We start from the raw sequence: 21,297 nt of genomic DNA, 5'->3' as shown, positions 1-21,297 counted from the left end.
CATTGGAAGCTTTATACTCTTGAAGCTACATAAAATATCTAGGGGATTTATTTTTTGCAACATCAAAATACATGGTGACTTTTCATTTAAAATTTTTTTTATTCATCTGTAAAGGAGTTGAGGTTGACATGAATTTGCTCAGAAAAGAATGGGCTTATTTTCTTCTAGAATGTACATTAAGCAATTCATTCGCTCTCTGCTTTGTCTCTGACATCTCTGCTGTTTAGTGTGAAATTGAATCCTGTAAGGCCAAAATATAAGAGGGAGAACAAGGATTCATGCAAACGATTTACATATATATACATCTTCCCTGCGTTTTCTTTCAGTTTTCACTTGCTACTCCTCACTTTGGGCTGTCCTTCCCCCCTCCCCTTCCTTTTCAGTTAACATTACACACAAGGAAACTGGCGACTGGGTGTGAAAGAGACTGTAAGTATTTTAAACTGCTTAATGTCTATTTATATGAGAACTCTTTTTAGGTTTTGGAAGTTTATTTCCATGTTGGCATGAAGAATTTGGAAAGTAAAACTGGATAGATGTTGAAAGTGTTTCACTTTCATGTCTGCTTCACATAAAATGGGAAACAGCCAGAGCAGCCACCACACAGAGGGTGTTCTGTAAGAAACCAGAGGCAGGAAGTGATGTCAGCTAACCATGCGAAAGAGTCGAGACAAGCCTTGGTGACCATATCTCCCTAAAGTCAGATTAAGCCATGGACGAGCCATCCAGGGCTGATGTGCATGGTGCAGAAGTATAATTAGCAAATCCACAAATTATCCCTCTTCTCTTTCAGTTAAAAAACTAAATGTTAGTTTAACGATTTATTTCTTGGCCTTGTCTATTTGCTTTGTCTCCCAAATGAGCCGGTTGGTAAAAGATCTTTGACAGCAAAGACCTACTTCTGATCTAGTTTTTGTTTTTTGTTTGTTTTTTTCTATTCCACCATAGTAACCAGCCCAGCGTTAGACCAAAATGGCCTCCCACAAATAGTTGTTGATAGTTACGACGCTCTTGACCAGAACCCACTCCCACGTGTGACATTCCAGGTGCTTTTCTCCACTGGGTCCATGAAGCTCATGGCACTCTCATCATTTCCTTAGGTGAATGGATCTGCTGCTGTGATCTGATGGGTGATTGGCAAGAAATCGATCAAAAGCATTTGGGATTTTTTGGTGCTGCCATTCTTCTGAATTAGATAATAAATCTGAGGATAGTGTCATGGAAAGAATTGAGGGGGAAGTTGCACAGAATATTTGAAGTAGAAAAGAAACTACATGTAAATGCTTTGGCAAAATAGAGATGACTAAAATAAAAATAGGTGCCTGACCCGTGGTGGCGCAATGAATAGAGCGTGGACCTGGAACGCTGAGGTTGCTGGTTTGAAACCCTGGGCTTACCCAGGCAAGGCACATATACAAGAAGCAACTACTACACGAGTTGATGCTTCCTACTCCTCCCCCCACACTTTCTCTCTGTTTCTTTCTCCATCCTCTCTCTAAAATCAATAAATAAAAAATCTAAAATACAAATGCTTTTGCCTAAAGTGCCTGCCTGCCATTAATATATCATAAACTTCACTTATTTATCTGTAAATGTTAACTGTTCCATACAAGATTCTAAACCACTGAAGTTGAGGAACAGATAAGAGTCTTGAAAAGTAATTGTCTCCCATCAGTGAATGTGCTTAAGCAGAGCTATCAGACCTGTGTCTGCTGGGCCCCTGACCTTGAAGGGAGGTTTTGACCTCTAAAGTCACCTGCCAGTGAAAATGCTATGTGATTTCTGTGTTGAACTCATATCATACTCATTTTATTAGAATCAAAGACAGTTTATTTTTATTTTTTATTTTTTTTTGTGACAGAGAGAGTCAGAGGGAGGGACAAATAGGGACAGACAGACAGGAAAGGAGAGAGATGAGAAGCATCAATTCTTTGTTGTGGCACCTTAGTTGTTCATTGATTGTCTTCTCATGTGTCTTGACTGGGAGGCTACAGCAGACTGAGTGACCCCTTGCTCGAGCCAGTGACCTTGGCCTCAAGCTAGTGAGCTTTGCTCAAACCAGATGAGCCTGTGCTCAAGCTGGCGACCTCGGGGTCTTGAACCTGGGTCTTCTGCATCCCAGTCCAATGCTCTATCCACTGTGCCACTACCTGGTCAGGCTCAAAGACAGTTCTATGAATGCTGAAGCATCATGAGGAAATGTGAGATGATGGCCAACATGCTAAAAGTGTGGTATTATTAGATTAAGGGTGTGTCCTTTCCATGCAGGGTCCTTTCTCTAGGCCTGTTTAGCCTAGGGACATGTGTTAATTACATGAGTAGTTCTAATTTTCTGTCTCTGACAGTTGAGTGTAGTTTATAATTCTAATCCAATTAGAAATGCGTTCAAAGAGCTAATGTTATTTGCAAGAATTTAGAAGTAAATTTCTTAGTAAATAAATGAGCCTTTGGTAAAGTGAATCATAACCTAATTTTGTTCTTCCATTGCTTCTGCTTGAAGTCTGGCAGAATTTTCGGGAGAATTCCAGTGTTGGTGCAGGACTCATCTGTCCTAACTGTGTATGACTTAGTTGAGGATCTAGATGAAAGTTTTCCTCCTCCCAGTTACCACTGCAGTCTCCATAGATGAGTCATTTATTAAAATAAATAAATAAATTTTGAAAAGGTCAGTAATCCAAACAATTTCTTCTTGCCTAGGCATCCCCTGGTTACCTGGACACCCAGGTAGATGAGTAAATTCCTAGTTGGGGTCAGTGTTCCAGGTTACGTTCATGTGGTTATGTTCTGTCATTTTTAATCCACTCTAGTCAGGGGTTGACTTCATGGAACCAGAGCCTAAAAGCCAGGGCAGGACCATGGTGTTTAATGTAAGTGGCCTCCTGGTGGCACTAGAAGGACATTTGCTCTGTCCAGAAAGGCCACACGTTTGGCAGGCAGAAAAGAGAAAGGTTACTCTCTTCGCAGGTCACACTGTGCCTTTTCAAAGCCTGTTTGTTTATGTATGCTGTGATGTAGATGGGCTCCCCCAACTCCTTTTCAGTCTCAGAAAGTGGTCGGAGGCTGGACGCACATTCTGAAGTTTGTTAATTCCCAAGGTGACACTTTCAAGTCTCCATGGTTTTTTTTTTTTTGTATTTTTCTGAAGCTGGAAACGGGGAGAGACAGTCAGACAGACTCCCGCATGCGCCCGACCGGGATCCACCCCACCTGGCACGCCCACCAGGGGCGAGGCTCTGCCCACCAGGGGGCGATGTTCTGCCCCTCTGGGGGGGGGGTCACTCTGCCACAACCAGAGCCACTCTAGCGCCTGGGGCAGAGGCCAAGGAGCCATCCCCAGTGCCCGGGCCATCTTTGCTCCAATGGAGCCTCGGCTGCAGGAGGGAAAGAGAGAGACAGAGAGGAAGGAGAGGGGGAGGGGTGGAGAAGCAGATGGGCGCTTCTCCTGTGTGCCCTGGCCGGGAATCGAACCCTGGGACTTCTGTACTCCAGGCCGACGCTCTACCACTGAGCCAACCGGCCAGGGCCAAGTCTCCATGTTTGATGTGCCACAGTCCCCGAAAGAATGAGGTTGACTTTTTGATCCCAGAACAAATATGCAGTTGTTTCCTATCTCACTATTCATGCCAATGGCTTTTGTTCCTTCCTCGTTTTAGCAGATATTTCCTTTACGAGCCAGAGTCATGGTGGGCGGAGGGTCTTCAGGATAGGTGACAATATGAGTAACAAGCTGGTGGAATTACACAGAGAGCAAAGTGATCATTTTAAGAGGTGAGAGCAAAAATTGGTTATGGTTATCAAGCCGGAGGACAGTTTTGCACGGTCCAGAGCTTTTTTAAAATGTCATGTCTGTAGCATTTTTTACTTTAAAAATTATCCTCTGTTTGCTAAAGAAGAGAAAATACAGGCTAAGGGAAAAAAAAAATGCTCTGAACAGGTTTGTTTAGGCCCCCTCACCTCCCATCCCCTTGGTCTTCCTGGTGGTTTGAACCTCTTCAGTTCTCTAATAATTTTACTTGGAGAATTAAAGACATCTTGAAAAAGCAAAAACAATAGCGAGGAAGATGGGCAACAAAAGTAACAATGGACTGAATTCTCCAGACTGTTCACAGAATGGCAGCAAAGACAAAGAACTTTTTTTCTGCTTTATAAAAGCTGCCTTTACCTTTTCTTCCCTTTTCAGACCCTTTTCTTCCTGTTCTTGGCTTCCTGGCAGATTTCAGTGCTTGATGATGAAGGGCGATTTTAACTTCTCCTTTTCATTAATAAAGAAGATGGTATTCCTGTTACTAATTTACTGTTTGGAAAGTCTTTCTTTTCTTTTTCTCACCCATCGAATCAGAGTTTCCTCTTAGGCAAAGTATTTTGCCTATTCTTTTACAGCTGGTTTTTTTGTGTGTGTTTTTTTATGGTACTTGAAAATTGTCCTCCAAATATAGCTTAAAAAAAAAAATCATGTTTTTCGGTGGAAAACAACCACCCAGAAATGAAAGCCAGCCTCACCCGTTCCAGAACGGACTCACGAAGTGAAGCTGACATGCTGGGCGGGGAAGGGGGCAGCATTCGTGCTCCCCAGTAATCAGTTTGGGCCGTATCAGTGCTAAATGACAGGATCAAGAAGAAAAAATTTGAAATTGATTTTTAAGACTGTCTGAAAAAGGAGACTGAAATGAATATTAAGTGATTTCTTCGGGGCTGTCAGAAATAATAATGGGAGAAGAGACAAGCCCAGCCTTGCTGCTGATGGAGGGGGATCAGGGAATTCAACATCAGTGTAGGTTGGAGATGAAGTTCTCGCCAGTTTTTAAGAAATGTTAATGAACAGAGGGGAAAGGGGGCAGCAAGGGAAGTTAGTATGAGTGGGTCTGAGCCAGGAAGGAGAAAGGAAACACTGTGGCAGCGTGGTTGGGGTGTTCCGAGGGAGGTCCCGTGATTGTTGTGTGCCTGCTCTGAATTCTGTGAGGCTATGAGAACCCTGTCCCTCAGGGAATGTGCCATACAAGGTGCTCTAGCCCTGGGAATGGGTTCGTCTGGACACCTCCATCCTCTTTCCTACACCCTCCTCGCCAGTAGCCATATCCATCTATTTATCAGTTGGCTGGTTGGAGGTGGGGCTGGCTGGCTGTTGAATAAGCCCATATGGTATGAGGATTGCATTCACGTCTTTGGTCTCGTTAGCACCATGTTGGAACCAACAGAGTTAACCGGCTAATTAATACAGAGATACATCCGGTGTTCTCTGGGATTTGGAATCAGTTTCCTTTAAATAGGCCATGTCAATTGCCACAAGTCAATAATAGGTACCAAGAGTCAGAAAAAATCTGGCAGGATTTAAAAATAGATAGGGAAACATGAAGAATTTGGATAGAAATGGAAAAGAACACCCACCTTACTAGGATTGTGCTGTTCCTGGACACCAGTGCTGACCGTCACGGTGTCGTGAAGGACTGACAGCATTCTGAGGACTTTCTCTACAATCTGTTTTCAGAAATTTCTTAATTCCCACTTTTTCTTTGTTGTTCTCTGAATCCATGGGCTGGAAAACTTAACCTTCTTCAGCTTTCTGCTCATGTGTGTTAAGGTACTATTGAGTCGGCTGGTGACTCTATGAATGAGTGATGTCCCTGATGTCCTGTCCCCAACAGCCCTGCTCACGTCCTGCAGACCCATGCCTGTGGCTTCTTTTATGAAGTCAATCTGTCTCATATTTGGTCTTCCTTTTTTCCTGCTTCCCTCTATTTTTCCCAGTATTATTGTCTTTTCTAGCCAACTCTGCCTTCTCATGATCTGCCTGAAGTAGGGTGCTTCCGTTTTGTCATTTTTGCCTCCAGTGGTGTTTCAGGCTTATTTGCTGTGGGACTTTCTGCTTACCAGTGTGGAAATGGACAGCAAGCATTAACCTCCCCATCTTTTGGGAATGCTACCCTGACTTTCTTTTTGGAGACTTGATCCACCTTTCCTTTTGTCTTATAGAATTGTGCATCAAGGTAGCTGGCTTTTCTGTAACCGTGAGATATGGACAGTTTTGTGATTCATTCTAAGCCAGTGGTTTTCAAGTGGGGATGATTTTATGTCTTGGGGAACATTTGACAACATCTGGAGACATTTCTGGTTGTCTCTACTCGAGAGAATGCTACTGGCATCAAATGCATAGTGGCTAGCAATGCTGCTCAATATCCTATACAAGGACTGTCCCCTACAACAAAGAATGATCTAGTCCAAAATGTCAGTTGTGAAAAGGTTGAGAAACCCTGATCTAAACCAACTTAGTTTCCCTTCTGGTATGCTCAAGCATCAGTGATGTGGTATAAGCAACAAACCCCAGAATGATTCAAACTCATTCATTCCAGTAACGATGCCTCTTTAAGACAGTCAAGTTGTTCCTATTGGCTAGACCTCCTCAGACCTCTCTGGGGTCCCACTTTTTTTCTAAGATATATCTCCAGCCTTTCTATCTATTTTATGAGCTCCACTGTACCCTTTTGATATAGTCTTTTCTGATTGAATCAGCCAGAGTAATTTTCTGTTACTTGCAATCAAAGAACTCTAAGCTGATGTATGATAGCTGATAGTTGTTAACAGGTTTGTCAAACAACACCCCATAAACAGATGGTGCCTTATCAATCCTACCTATAGTTCCTAAGTAGTTACCTGGCAGTTGAGGTCAATGTAGAACAAGCACAAGCAGTAGAACAGGGAACCCCCATGCATTTGAGGTTTCTGTTACTGCAAAGGTAAGGACGTTTAATAGACCAATAGATAGCTTGAGAACTCTCTCCCAAGCAGACAACATTTTCCAGGATGGTAGGTTATCAAAGACAACAGATCAAGTGCAAATGTCAAACAGTAGGGTTTAAAAAACAGAAAGTGACCTGCTGTCTTTGAAACTGTGCCTACTTTTTTTTGTTTGTTTTTTGTTTTTGTATTTTTCTGAAGCTGGAAACGGGGAGAGATAGTCAGACAGACTCCCGCATGTGCCCGACCGGGATCCACCTGGCACGGCACGCCCACCAGGGGGCAATGCTCTGCCCCTGGGGGGGGGGGCGCTCTGCCGCGACCAGAGCCACTCTAGCGCCTGGGGAAGAGGCCAAGGAGCCATTCCCAGCACCTGGGCCATCTTTGCTCCAATGGAGCCTTGGCTGCGGGAGGGGAAGAGAGAGACAGAGAGGAAGGAGGGGAGGGGGGTAGAGAAGCAAATGGGCACTTCTCCTATGTGCCCTGGCCGAGAATCGAACCCAGGTCCCCCGCACGCCAGGCCGACGCTCTACCGCTGAGCCAACCAGCCAGGGCTGAAACTGTGCCTACTTTTGACCTCCTTGGGCTGCTGAGCACAATGTGGGAGCCAGCGATTATTGATGAATAATTACTTTTCTTTTCAGAAAATCATTCTTCTCATTTCAAGCTTCATTCCCAAATAATGAGAGCATAGATGATAGTACCTTATCAGAGGCACAGAAGTTTTCTTTAAAGATTTTAAAGCTTAGGCCTGATGCTATCATGATACTCTTAACTTTTTTCAAATTGAGATGATCCAGGGAACAGTCTCTTGATTACCAAGGATGGGCTAGGTGAGTGTGTGTGGTTGCCTGAGCCTCTTTAGCTGTGGGAGACCTTGGGGGCTGCCTCATAAAAATTCTTGTATGGTTGGAAGCTTCTCTTTCACTAAGTGCATGGGCTGGAATATGTTAAACTGTTCTTTGGTGAACAAAATCATAAAAATCTGTGAGCATACAAATAGAGGATCGTGTTGGAGATCTCATGAGGTTCATTGTACTTCTCAGAGAGGGTTTCTTTTTTAAGATGCCGGCAAAATGCCATGGTATTTTATTTTTGTCTCCAGTAAATTGCTCTTGAAATTTAAACAAATTAAACATCCTGTTTTGTGTTTTTGAGATTCACTGGGGAAACTCAGCCTCTCTAGTCTGATGTTTCAGGTGAGAAGTAAGGTGTGTATGTGTAATCACCTTTTTGAAATAGTTATGTATGGGCTGGGGTTAGGGGAGGATGCACGGGCCGTTTGGTATCACCTTGAATTGCAAACAGTTGTGGTTATTATCTAAAAAGGAAGAAAACAGAAGTGAAGTTTTTGGAGGGTGTGTGTGTGTGTGTGTGTGTGTGTGTGTGATGATGTAAGATGAGAAATCGTTTCTGTTGCTTCTTATCGTTAGGAAATGATTTCCAATATAAGATATTAGTGATAATTAAAATACATTGTTGAAGCCATTTTGAAGCAAAATTAAAATAAATGTTAATAAAAATAATAATGATCATCACTCAAACAGAAGGCAACAAGAGAAGAAATTAGCAACTCAAACTTAGAGCCTGCCATTGGAATTTAATGGGGCTCTATTTTTCTTGAGTTCTCTACCACTATAAAGCATTTTCCCTTTATTTCCAATGTTGGTGAATGGAAACAGCTTTGAGAATGCCCCTTCCTCCTCACACACACTGTATTTCTCTGGAATGGAAGGATTGCTTGCCTTCAATACCTTCCTGCTAAGAGGAATGGAATAGTCTAGAAAGCTTATGCCTCTGGACCCCAGTAAAAAAATTAAGCCTGAGTGGCTAATTTTAGTGCTTCTCCTCCTCAACAGGGTCTTCTTGACAATAGAAACTGGCTGGCTTGGTTACATTTCAGGAAAACATCTGAAGCCCCCACCAGCTTGAACTCTCAGTTGAAATATTACATTTAAAGGCCAAGCAGAATCCAAATGAATGGATGATTGCAGCACCTTTGAAATGTCACTTTCAAAAAAAAAATCTGTGAAGTGAAGGCTCAAGTCCTTTGGGAAGAAGAAGAAATGAACTGTCACCGTATCCTCCCTTTGCTTAGATACTGGCGCTCTCCCCCTCCTGCTGGCTTCCTCTGCTCTCTCCTGTTTCCTCTTCCCCTTCCCTCTCCGGCCCCCACCTCCTCCCACAGGCACCTGAGCTGTGTGAGATTCTGGTTTGGGTGTATGCCCTGGGGGCTGAACGATGCAAGAAGTGTCATTACGGAGGTGGTTTTTTTTCTCTTTTTTTTCCCTCCCTGGAATGTCATTGTTTAACTTCAGGGTCCTGTTATTCTTGTGTGAATGAAATGTCAGAAATGAATTTCACCGTGTAATTTCCCAGGCATTGACAGGCCTTTGCCAGCTGTCATTGGGTCGTGGTTTTACCTTTGGTTTCCTGCCATGTTTAGACCTATCCCTTTGAGTCCCGATAATTTTACCTCTCAATGTAGCCTCCCTAGGAGCTCTCTGCTGCCAGGTGTGACTTTTGTAACTTTAAGGTATGGAGTGATTTCTTCCACAGGCTTTGCTTTTTATTATTTTTAAAATCCCCAATGTCATGACGCCTGTCATTTGAGCAGTGTTGACTTGCGATTAATACCCCTGTGTGTTGTCTATTTTTGTCCTCAGTCTTTCCTGACAAGAAGAGCCCAGTCTTGCTTTTTAAAATGTAGGACTGAGTTCTCTTTGCTGAAAGACAGTTTGAGGGGGGGGGGGAGAATTGGGGTAGGAGGAGAGAAAAATAGAACGGTTTTAATAACGTGGAATTGGAAAGAAGGGAAACCGAAGTGTTTAATGTCCTGCCTAGTGAAGATTTTGGAAAATCCTACTGCTCTGAAGTCAGAAGATGGATTTTATAAAATAGTACACTACTGCTCTGAAGTCAGAAGATGGATTTTATAAAATAGTACAAGCAGATTGTTTTTGAACTGAGTGTTAAAAGCTCTGCTGTCAGAGTTGACAAGATCCCGAATTCAATTTTCAAACTAAAACTTAGAAAACTGAGGAGACACTGTGAATCCTCAGTAGCTCATGAAAAGAAACACGGTGGCAGGTTCCCGCTGCTGTCTCAGCAGGCCAGGGAGAGGGAGGTGGCAGCCAGTCACATGGTCTGTGCTCTCTCTTGTAGACCAGGCCTTTCTGAGACAGGCTCCCATAGGACGGCTCACATAGCTCATGCATGCTCAGACTGGATGACCGTGACAGGCCGCCCAGCTCACCTCTCCAAGGGTGGGGAGAGTTTTATATCGTTTTTAGAGAAGCTTCAAGCACCAGTGATCTTTGCCCAGGACTTACTGGTCTTCATGGTTGGCAGGAAAAGGATTAAGAAGCCCAGATATCAGCACACTAGTTGTTGCTTTACAAGGACAGTGTGTAGCTGTGTAGGATTCCAGGCATAGTTTCCATCAGTCCTCTCGTCTCTCTTTTCTTTCTTTCTTTCTTTCCTTCTTTCTTTCTTTCTTTCTTTCTTTCTTTCTTTCTTTCTTTCTTTCTTTCTTTCTTTCTTTCTTTCTTTCTTTCTTTCTTTCTTTCTTTCTTTCTTTCTTTCTTTCTTTCTTTCTTTCTTTCTTTCTTTCTTTCTTTCTTTCTTTCTTTCTTCTTCCTTCCTTCCCTCCCTCCCTCCCTCCCCCTTCCCTCCCTCCCTCCCTCCCTCCCTCCCTCCCTCCCTCCCTCCCTCCCTCCCTCCCTCCCTCCCTTCTTTCCTTCCTTCCTTCCTTCCTTCCTTCCTTCCTTCCTTCCTTCCTTCCTTCCTTCCTTCCTTCCTTCCTTCCTCTTTTCTTTTTTTTCCTTTCTGGTTAAAAATTAGCTAGTGATGGTTAATTCTCAAGAATTTCCTCATGCATGTAGACAATTACCGCCTATCCTGAACAAAAGAAGTTATTTTACAACTACCTACTATATTAATACAAGCAAGTGTCAAGTATTTATCTTGTGCCATATACTGCCTTAGAGTCCATTTAATTTCAGAACAACCCATGCAGTAGGTAATGTCATCACCATTGTGCAGATGGAGAGAGTGAGGCTGGGAGAGTTGAGTTAAGGTTTCCCAAGTGCTAAGCAGAAGAGCTGGGGTTTAGACTTCACTCTAACTCTTAACCTGTCCCCTTACCTTCATGCTATAATACTACCTCCAAAGTGATGACAATGATGAGCTCTCGGTAATAGAATTTCTTCCTACAGATTTTTTCAAAAGTAAATAAATATCATGATTTTTTGAGTACTTCTCAGGTTGTGTGAGTTTTTGAAGTCTTAAATTTTCACAGGTTTTTATTTTGTATCCATGTGGTCTTTGACAATTCAGATTTATCAGTTGCTATATTTTGCTTATACATATTCCTATAACTGTTTTAAAGTTTTATCAAATTAAAATCTTATTACCTGGAACTCTTAATTAGCCAGATGTTTGCTTGCTTGTTTCTCTTCCCTTCTCCCATAATCTACTCTTAGAGTGAAGGTGAAAACCACGAAAAAATAAGCTTATATCAGATTTTCTTTTAAAGGTTAAATATGTCCTATGGTCCTGTGCCTTTTAGATGTTGTGCCTAACATCTCACTACAGCTAGTTAGATGTTAAAATCTGAGCGTATTTCCTTCTGATTTTGAAATTCTTAATTAATAACAAAATCTGCTAAAAATGATAAGGGGTTTGTATTAATAAGTGTAAACTAATGTCTGTGACAGAGAGTCCCTGTGTCTTCAAGCCCATCATAATGAAAGTTCATTTCTTGTCCCTCTCACAACACCCTGGGAGTCAGTGGCGGTGGGTCAGAGAGGTGGTTTCTCTGAGCCATACACTCATTCAGATACCTGGACTCGTTCTGTCTTGCGGCTCTGATATTCCTCTAATCTCACAGTTTTCTACTGAATCTAAGGAACCTGAGTGGCAAAGAAAGGCAGCCAAACTGGAAGATTCTCTGGGAAGATTTTAAGTGCCAGCATTAAAAGTGGTACACAGTCCTTCTGTCCACATCCCAATGGCAGAGACTTGGTCATGTGACCCCACCTAAGTGCAAGGGAGTCCTACTCTGCACCCAAGAGAAAAAGGAAATCGGGTTTGGTATCCACCAAGTAAGGTCTCTGTCACAGCAGCGGCTTAAAATCCTGAGATGTTTATGGCCCTTCTGATATTGTAAAACATCTAAGAGACATCTAATTATCATTTAGATTAGTGGATTCCAAAATCTGGTTCTTAAAAACAATATCTTTGGAACTTCCCTTAGACCCACACAAAATCAGAATGGAAAAAGGTGGTGATGGACATAGAAGCGGGCCAGGAATCTGCATTTTTCAGAAGCTCCCTAGATGATGTGGCTGTACCCAGTCTCGTGCCAGTTTGGTGCTGGAAATCACTGATCTAGAAAATGCACTCGATAAGGCAAGGATATGGATGAATTCATTTCAGGATGATTTTTAGCAATAAGGAGTAGGGGGAAAAGTGTCATCTTTAATTAGTAAAGTAAATGAACTCAAATCTCTCTTTATCCAAACCAAACTGTGGTCAGTTGTTAAGAAAGTCCATAGGGTGCTTCACAGAAAAAAACTGTTCCATTGCCCAGTGAAATGTCCCATGTAGAAGAAGAGCCATTCTGGATACTATGGGCACTGACTACCTATGTTTTATTATAATATAAAAGAATTCTCCATGTCTCATTTTAACCTTTTTTACTCTCCTAGCAAGCATAATTATAGATTCCAAGTTATGTAATCTACCCCAGTAGACAGGAAGGCAATGCAGTACTAAAATTGTTTTCTAAAGCAAATAGTCATTGTGTTTTAAATATCAAATTGTGTGCTTCCTGTTTTGGTCTTTACATATACAAAGTTGCCAGTTTATTAGTTAGTTAGTTTGTTTTTTAACCCAGGTTTTTCACATGAAATTCTTCTTCCCCATGGGGATTTTTAATAGTGTGGGTCTTTTGAGGGATGAAAACAACTTCCTGTAACCAATACAAGTTGCAGTGATGAAACTGGTCTGATGAGTTTTGCAGGGCCATTCCATGGTTACTACCCCAGGTGAGAGTGGGAGTGACAGGGTGACATTTCAAGTTGCCTTGTTTGTGTTGCTATCAGGTTGAATTTATGAAAGATAGCAGAAATTTATCACCTTTTTCTGTTATGCCAAAACCATAATTTTCTAGTCTCTTGGTTGCTTGTGAGCATTTCGGATAAAATGGATAGCTCTCTGAACCTTCATAGCAATGGATTTAAGACCTTCAATTATATATTGCTGTGATCCAAGCAGAGGATGAGAAACGCATGGTGCTGCCCTTCAATACTGAGGGCAGCATTGCAAACCATTCCGCGCAGAGCTTTAATCTTAGTGCTTTCACAGTTACTCTGCATTGCTCACCTAATAACCTCCACTTGCCGTAGCCTTGCATTCAGGCACCTTTGTCATATGACCTGTACTTAAAATTGCTGGGGAGCTTTTCAGACATTTAACATATAGGTCTTACTTGAAATCACTACCCTAGCCAATTAGTCATCATCCTCCAAAACATCTTGATTTTCCTGCCCCTTTATCTTTATATCTCGTATTTCCAAACCCCATCTCTTCCCAAATGAAGTCCAATGCATTCATTAAGATTCAGTTGGAAATGTCACAGGCTCTGAAACCTTTCCTGTTCAACTTAACTATGGCAATTGTTGCCTCATATACAATTTACCGTGATCCATTTAGTCCAGGATGTGCATGTTGGATTTTCCACTAGAATATAAACTCCTTGAGATCAAGATCCTACTTTAATTGTCTTTTGTTCCTTATAGGGCTCTAATCATAGTAAGTATGTGGTAAATAAGCTTCATAATAAATAGTGTTGAGGATTATAGTGTACAGTGAATACCCAACCTTAGATTATTAATTTAGAACATTGTTTCCCAAAGTGGAATAGTATAATAACTTAACTTGAGAAAAAATATCTGGTTACAAATACACAGGTTGCTTTACTGCAGGGCTTTTCAGAGCCCTTAATGGGCTTATAGGATGTAATACGCTTATGTGACTACCTAAGAAGGAATGTTGTAGGCATCATAATTCATGTTCTTTTGACCACAGTGCTCTCTTTTGTGAAGCACATTGATGAACCAGAATTCATCATTTTTAGTAACTCATTTGGGAAAGTGTTGACTTGGAGTAATATTCTGTATTTTTATGGTACCTTCTCACAATTGAAGTCATCCTTGTTTTCCCTAAAATGAAAACAAAAAATAGAGTTTTCTGGTTTGCACTCCCAGACATAATTATTTTGTGTATTGTGTATTCGTGTGTTTGTAAACTGCCAAAGTTCATCAAATGTGTTGTTTGCTTTGGCTTAGAGTAATATATTGGTAGGGAAAATTGTGGTGAGCTCAAGGAAAGCAGTAATAATGAAGACACGCAGTAGAGAATTATGCCCTTGTCAAACATCTCTGAGAGAGATGCAGAGGCCTTTGTCTTCATAGTCGTTTTCCTGAAGGTCACTCACCATTCAGACTGTGTATGTAAATCTCCATTAATGCATGCTTTATTTAATGATTTGCTGAATAAACTCAACAATTAAGGTTTGTCGGTGGGTTTTTATTTTGGTCATTATTGATTTATCTGTACCTCACCTTCTTTCCGTGGATGCAGATTAAAAAAAAAATTAGGTCATTGCGTGTTTATATTTCTCCCCTTTAAATGAGGTCTGTTAGTGTCAGCAGTCATTTGTCAAGGCTGTAATTGCATGTTCTGTACAGTGGGTGAGATCGACTTTCAGAGCAAGAGGAGTTAAAGGATCTTTTAAGTTGAAGTTAAACCTATGATTTTTTATGAACTTTGGGGCACTTAATTAAGGGATTAGTAACAAGCAGGAGTTTCCAAATGTCAAGTGTATAATTATGAAATAAACAAGAGCTGGTTTTTCCAATAAACGTCTATGCTATGCCCTGTTACTTTTCAGTGATCCCCAAACAAAGTGTTCTGGTGAAGAGTACAAAATTAGGATGGATTTCTACTGCTGAGAGCAAGAAATCTCATCTTCTAAAATATAACTACTGAATATGTTGCATAAGAGTAATGGTTAACCTGGTAAATCTATGGATAATTATTAATTTCATCTCTCAAACCATATATTATAAAGAAATTCAGTTTTATTCCTTTTAATATTTTTATTTTTCTCTTTTCCACTTTTCTTACTGTTGAGCTTCACCACCAACATCTATCTCTCTCTAACTTTAGAATTCAAAATAGTTACTTTGAAAACTGAAAAGTGAATTAAATTTTGTTGGGGTAAAGAGTAGGGGAATGTAAGACAAGTCAAATATTATAATATTTAATTGAGTATAAAGTCACCTATGTTAGGGCTGATCATAGAAAGTCAACAGTTCAGAGTATAAAATATTGTAAAATTATGAAGGTTGAGGGATTTCATTTTTTAAGCCTTACCCAACACCACCGTTTACCATGGGTGTCTGTCCAGATAGTCAATGTTTGACAAATTCCCACAGGTTTTATCCAATCAAATATTAGGTCCTGTTATATGTTAGGGAGAATGGCAGACACAATAAAATAAAAAGTTCTCATCTCTGCCTCTGGGAAGTTTAAAAAATTATTGAGGGGGCAAAGTAATCCCAGAGTAGAAATATTTAACAATTTTTATGATTAAATTTTTTTTAACTTGTTATACATAAATCTGTTCTTTTACTTTAAAATATTATAGTGCACATATGGTCTATTGTTCTCTCAGATACATAGAGAGATAGGTTGGTAGGTAGCTAAGTTGACTGATCAATTGATCTAGTTCTTTTCTTTCAACTCCTTTCAAATCAACATATTTTTATTTGTTAATTTCTCTAATGATTTGGATTTGCAGTATCTTCCAGCTCAGCTGCATTAGAGAAACCTAAATAACAATGATTTAAACAAGATAGAAGTTTATTTTTCTCTCATGAAAAAGGAGGCCAGTGGCAGACAGCATATATAGGGTGCTATGGCAGCTGCACGATGCTGGTAGTTATCCAGGCCCTTGCCAGCTTACTGTCCTTGCCAAGTCCTTGTCCTCATGGTCCGGTATGGCTGCTAGAGTTCCAGAATCAAATCTGAATTCCAGGGAATGGGACCGAGAATATGGGCGAGAAAGGTTTGTCTTTTCCCCATTGAACAAAATTTAGTCCTAGGACCATAATTAGCTGGAAGGAAGGCTGAGAATTATTGTTGTTGTTGTTATTAGCTGAATGGCAATAGGTCCAGTTAAAAATCATAGGACAAAAAAAAAAAAAAATCATAGTGCAAGAGGTCCTTGGGTTACAAAACAATTCTATTCCTACGATAATGATGTAACCCGAATTTTGGTATAAGTAGGTAGGAACACAACCTAGCCTAAGTTACTTACCTATCCTTCATAATCTAGGACATAAAAACACAACTAAGCCATAGAAAAAGGACATAAATATACTTAACTGTACACTGTACTGTAGTAACAGAAAAAATGACAAAAAATGAGTATGAGTATAAAAATTTTTTCCTCACTTTTATTTTTGTGGTTGGCTCGCACACTGAAAGAGGCATTGCAAGGTGGGAGAGAGTGACCTATTGGGAGGAGGAAGCTGGAGAGGCAGGAGAACCTGCAGAAGGTGCTGGAGGTACTGGGTCAGGTGAATCAGGATTGCCTAGGGAACATGCAGGAAACACTGGAGATGATTCTACCTGTACTACAGGTGTTTCATCTCAAGAAGCAGCTGATGTAGAGGATACAGGATCTGTTTCAGGCCTCCCTACCATCTTAAAGAATCATTCCAGGCTAGTCTGTAAGTACAATGTAGTTCATAAGTACAACCCTAATGGCGTAATCCAAAACACTCATGTCTCAATTTTTAAAAAATTTTATGGGAGTGAGGGTTGTAAACTTGAAACATTGTTTGTTGAGACTGTCATAACCCGAAGATCCCCTGTATAATAAAGGAATAAGATGAGAAGAGATTTGGGGAGGCAGCCAGCAGTGTCTGCCACAGATTGTTTTGTGATTCCAAACTAGGCAAAAATGAACATCCTTGAACATGGATAATTGTGTTGGCTCCTTTTAGTAAGTGATATGTATCCAGTAAACTTTAGGGACAGAAAATTCTTGAGTAAGGGGTGAGATTATGGTAGGCTGGGGTAACTGGAGAGGCCATTGTCATTTCTATGTTCGGTCCTGGTGGCTGAGTAAATGCAGGTGAGAGGACTGGTAGTGCATCTGGAAATATGCAAAACATGTACTCATTCATTCATTCATTCATTCAACAACTTTTTTTCTTTTTTTTTTTTTTTTTTTTGGTATTTTTCTGAAGCTAGAAACCAGGAGAGACAGTCAGACAGACTCCCGCAAGTGCCTGACTGGGATCCACCCGACATTCAACAACTATTTATTGAGTACTTACTATGTCCTAGACACTGGTCACACAGAGATGGGTCTAGCCCCTGCTCTCAATGGAACTCACAGACAATTTATTCCATTTTGATGGACAGAACATATGCCTTTGGGATAGGCAATTAAGGGTAGTAGGGCTGGATAACAAGACTAGGGCCAACTTGGAGACAACTTGGAGGTCTATTTAAAGACATTGAATGTGCTTTTGTAGCCAGTGGGGAGCCACTAAACACTTTGTATCAGGGGAATGCTCTGATCCAAGTAGTGTTTGAGGAAAATGAAGCTGACAAGCCCAGGTTAACTGGAGGAGGGCAAGGAAAATCTATGGCCAGGTGCTTAGTGGTAATAAGGGCCTGAGCTACGGAGCTGGCCCCATGGACATGTATAGCATGGTGGCTCAGGACATGCTTTCTAGAGAGGATGGCCCTGGCTGTGGGTCCCATCTCTGTCTCCTAATATTGGACTGGCCATGGTCGCTGTCTTAGCTTGGCCTGCCATAACAAAATACCATAGACTGGATGGCTTAAACAACAGAAATCTATTTTCTCACAGCCTTAGAGATTGGGAAATACAAGATCAAGGTGCTGGCTGATTTGGTTCTTGGTAAGAGCTCTCTTCTTGGCTTGTACAAAGATACCTTCTTGCTGTGTTCTCATGAGAGAAAGAGAGAGAGAGAGAGAGAGAGAATGAGAAAAGAGAGAAACCAACATCAACCTGTTGTTCTACTTATTATGCATTCATTGGTTGATTCTTGATTCTTGTTTGTACTCTGGCTAAGGGTCAAACCTGCAACCTTGGTATAATGGGATGATGCTCTAACCAACTGAGCTACCTGGCCAGGGCTCCTCTTCCTCTTCTTGCCAGGGCACCAGCCTTATCAGATGAAGACCCCATCCTTATGACTTCATTTAACCTTTTCACTTCCTCACAAGGCTCTGTTTCCCAATGTTGGGGAATTTAACATATGAATTTTACAGGGGACACAACCATATAGTCTGTAACAGTCCCCATAACTGTCATAACCACAATTTTCTCATCTGCAAAATGGGGGAAATTTCACCAACCTCCTCATAGGATTGTCAGGAGGATGAGTGAGGTAAGGTTTGTAAAGTACTCGGCACAGTGTCTGGCACATATGAAGTATGCAAAACTGCAAACGAGAAGGGACAGGTGGGCCAAGCATTTCAATGGAAAGTTTTAAGACTGGGAGAATAGATACAGACAACAAGGGAGAGTGAGAGCCCAGACCTGACGCTGACGATCTAAGCCAGGGTGACAGGAAGAGCGATGTCAACTGATAGAAACAGGAGAGTCTGGGAAGGAGCCAGTTTTGGGGGAGAGATTGATAAATTTGATTTTAGGTGTGTGGCATTCGGTGAGATGGCTGATTATGCAAGTGGAAATTTCCAGCAGACAGTTGGGTTTTATTTACAAGAGAGGATATATGGCTACTAATGACAGCTCCTGGGGGACACAAAATTGGTAGAGGCTGCAATTCAAGAGGAAAGAAACAGAGAATTCAAAAGAACCTGCACAGACCCAATAAACTGGAGGCCGGAGCCTATGCAGTAGAGATATTAGTTTTATCAAGTTTTCTGGCCGAACAAATCATAGTCTGAGGCAAACTTTGAACTGGGAGCTGAATTCTCTGGGACATTTCCTCAGCTCTTCACTTTACTTTGCATGTTTTAGAGACAAGGACAGAGTTCAGGATCCAAAGCCAAACAAACCTGCAAGAAGAAATTTCTGTCTTGAGCATCTGGGTTGTGGATTTCGCATGAGAGACAAATGGCTCTCTTGGTAGTAGGACAAAGTGCCTGCCGAATTTCTGAGCTGGGATGTCGTCCCTAAACACTGCGGTGTCTCAGGACAGTCTGAAAAGCCCTTAGCACTTCAGGATCCAATTAAAAAGGAATTATTTTTCCATTCAAAAGCTAAGGGAATGGAACAAAGAGGCTGAACAACTGTTTTAAGGCTGACAGATGCAAAAGGACAGACGAGGGAATGGGATTCAGAAGGTTCCCTCTTTCTGGGACGCTAAGTTGTTTTCTTCTTAGTATCATGTGTCAGTTCTCCCAGCAATGAGTCAGTTAAAATCAACCTTTAATAGACTCATGCCAGTAAATAAAAAAATAGCCCACCGTTACCCAGGCAGGCAATGGAGAAGAGCAAGTATTTAGGGTTTATTGCACTATACTATTAGCTTTTCATTGTCCATCTTGTGTGCTCTGCCCACACAATCCTTGGTACTCCTCCAAATCAAAATAAAAGACTATTTTCCTTCTTTCAGTTTGCAGCCCCTTGATCTATTTTATGGAAATAGTTCTTGCTAACAGGCCCAATGTCTTTTAATTAACAGATCAATTGGACTATTTTTAAGTCTCTTTCTCTTAAAAAAAATTAATTGATTTGAGAGAGAGAGTGGAATGGAGAGAGAGAGATAGATAGATAGATAAGCATCAGTTTGTTGTCTCCCTTAGTTATGCACTCATTGGTTGACTCTTGTATGGATCCTGACCAGGGATTGAACCTACAACCTTGGCATATCAGGCCGATGCTCTAACCAACTGAGTACCTGGCCAGAGCATTATGACACTTTCTTGATTATTCTGTTTGACACTACTTCATCAAAAATCTCTGCTCTTTTGGCATCTGTGAAGCCTCACTCTCCTGTTTGCCTTTAGGTCATGTCCTACTGCTTATCAGTTAAATTCTGGCTTTTTTTTTTTAATCCTAAGTAAACAGTTTTCTCATTCTGCATACTCTCCTATCTGGTTGATCAGTTCAAGCCAGCTCTCATTACTAGAGCAATTGTCATTAATATATCAATGACTCCTGAATTTTATCTCTGGCCTGGATTCTTCTTCCAAGATTTAGACCTACCTATCCAATCAGACAGCTTTATTCAGGTACCTCCTAGGCACCTCAAGATAAAAATATCTAAAACCAAGAGAGACTTTTCTCCTCAAATTCCTTCTCCTCTCTGCCACCCTCCCATCTAGAAATCTGGGAACTGATGATAATCTTTTTCTCCGTCAGCTCCCTCAGCACCTACACAGTTAATCATTCAGTAGCTAGTGCCAACATTACTTATATTTCTCAAGGTTGACAATTGGAGAAGGTAAATACAACATGATTTATAAGAAGGAGGAAAAAAAAGACCAAAGTTTAGATTTAAGAATGTCCAAATATACAGATGGTATGGTTAAACTTTTAATTATTTCCACTTTAATCTTCAAGGTCGACTCATTTCCCCCAAATGACTCATTCATCTTGATGCAATTCAACTTTATTTGGGAGAGAGGAATAAGTAATAAATATGGACAATTAAAAAAACAACAACATGGAATTTTGTATCAGCAAACACGTGCCCTGTGTCCTTTTTCAGATGAACATATAGAAATCCAAGGCAGGAAAATGTCTTGCCCAAGATTTTAGAACTAGTTTGTAGAAGACTTGCTGGCCTTTTTATTATCTCTTCTGTACTCTTTCTCCTTCACTGCAAGGCTTCCCTCTGTACTATAAGATGCCCTGCATGTAGTAAGGACTCAGGAAGCACTCACAGATTAGATTCACTGGCATTCTCTGTACACTTTACAGCTGAATGTCACTCAATCCTTATGACTATTCATTCTGATGATCAAGGTGGGGTTTGGACAGATCTAACCAAACAGCACAGGAATTGTTACTTCTTCCGTCCCTATGCAGGTATCACTATCAATTCATCATATATTCCTAAGGATCCCTGGGACGGGCCCAAAGTCCTTAACACAGGGCTCTAAGCAGTTAGTGTTAATTGACTAGAGTGTGTGAGAGAATTGAAATCCATTTTTTGTCCCTTCAGGAGTTGTTTTAGCCCCCATTTCTTTTGTTTCTTGGATCATTGCAGTGGGAAACGATGCTCTGAGGAGCTTCAACAGCCTTTGATTGGCATCTTGTCCCTCATCCTGTATCTATAGATTATAATGAACAGGCAGTCCATCGTTTTAATAGCGCCTGCCTACCCTGTGCTGCATTTATAATCACCTGTGAGATGGTGTGCTGGAGAGTTGCTCTTTAACCATTGTGGGTGCTTACCACCAGTCCAACTCTGTGCAGAAAGGCCTGTGCTGGGTTCTGGATTTCTTCTTTGGGAGAGTTTATCAGAGCAGAGCATTTCT

Source organism: Saccopteryx leptura, chromosome 1 (genome assembly GCF_036850995.1).
Source record: "Saccopteryx leptura isolate mSacLep1 chromosome 1, mSacLep1_pri_phased_curated, whole genome shotgun sequence".
NCBI lineage: Eukaryota > Metazoa > Chordata > Mammalia > Chiroptera > Emballonuridae > Saccopteryx > Saccopteryx leptura.
The sequence above is the reverse complement of the archived record's forward strand: the minus strand, read 5'-3'. Positions refer to the sequence as shown.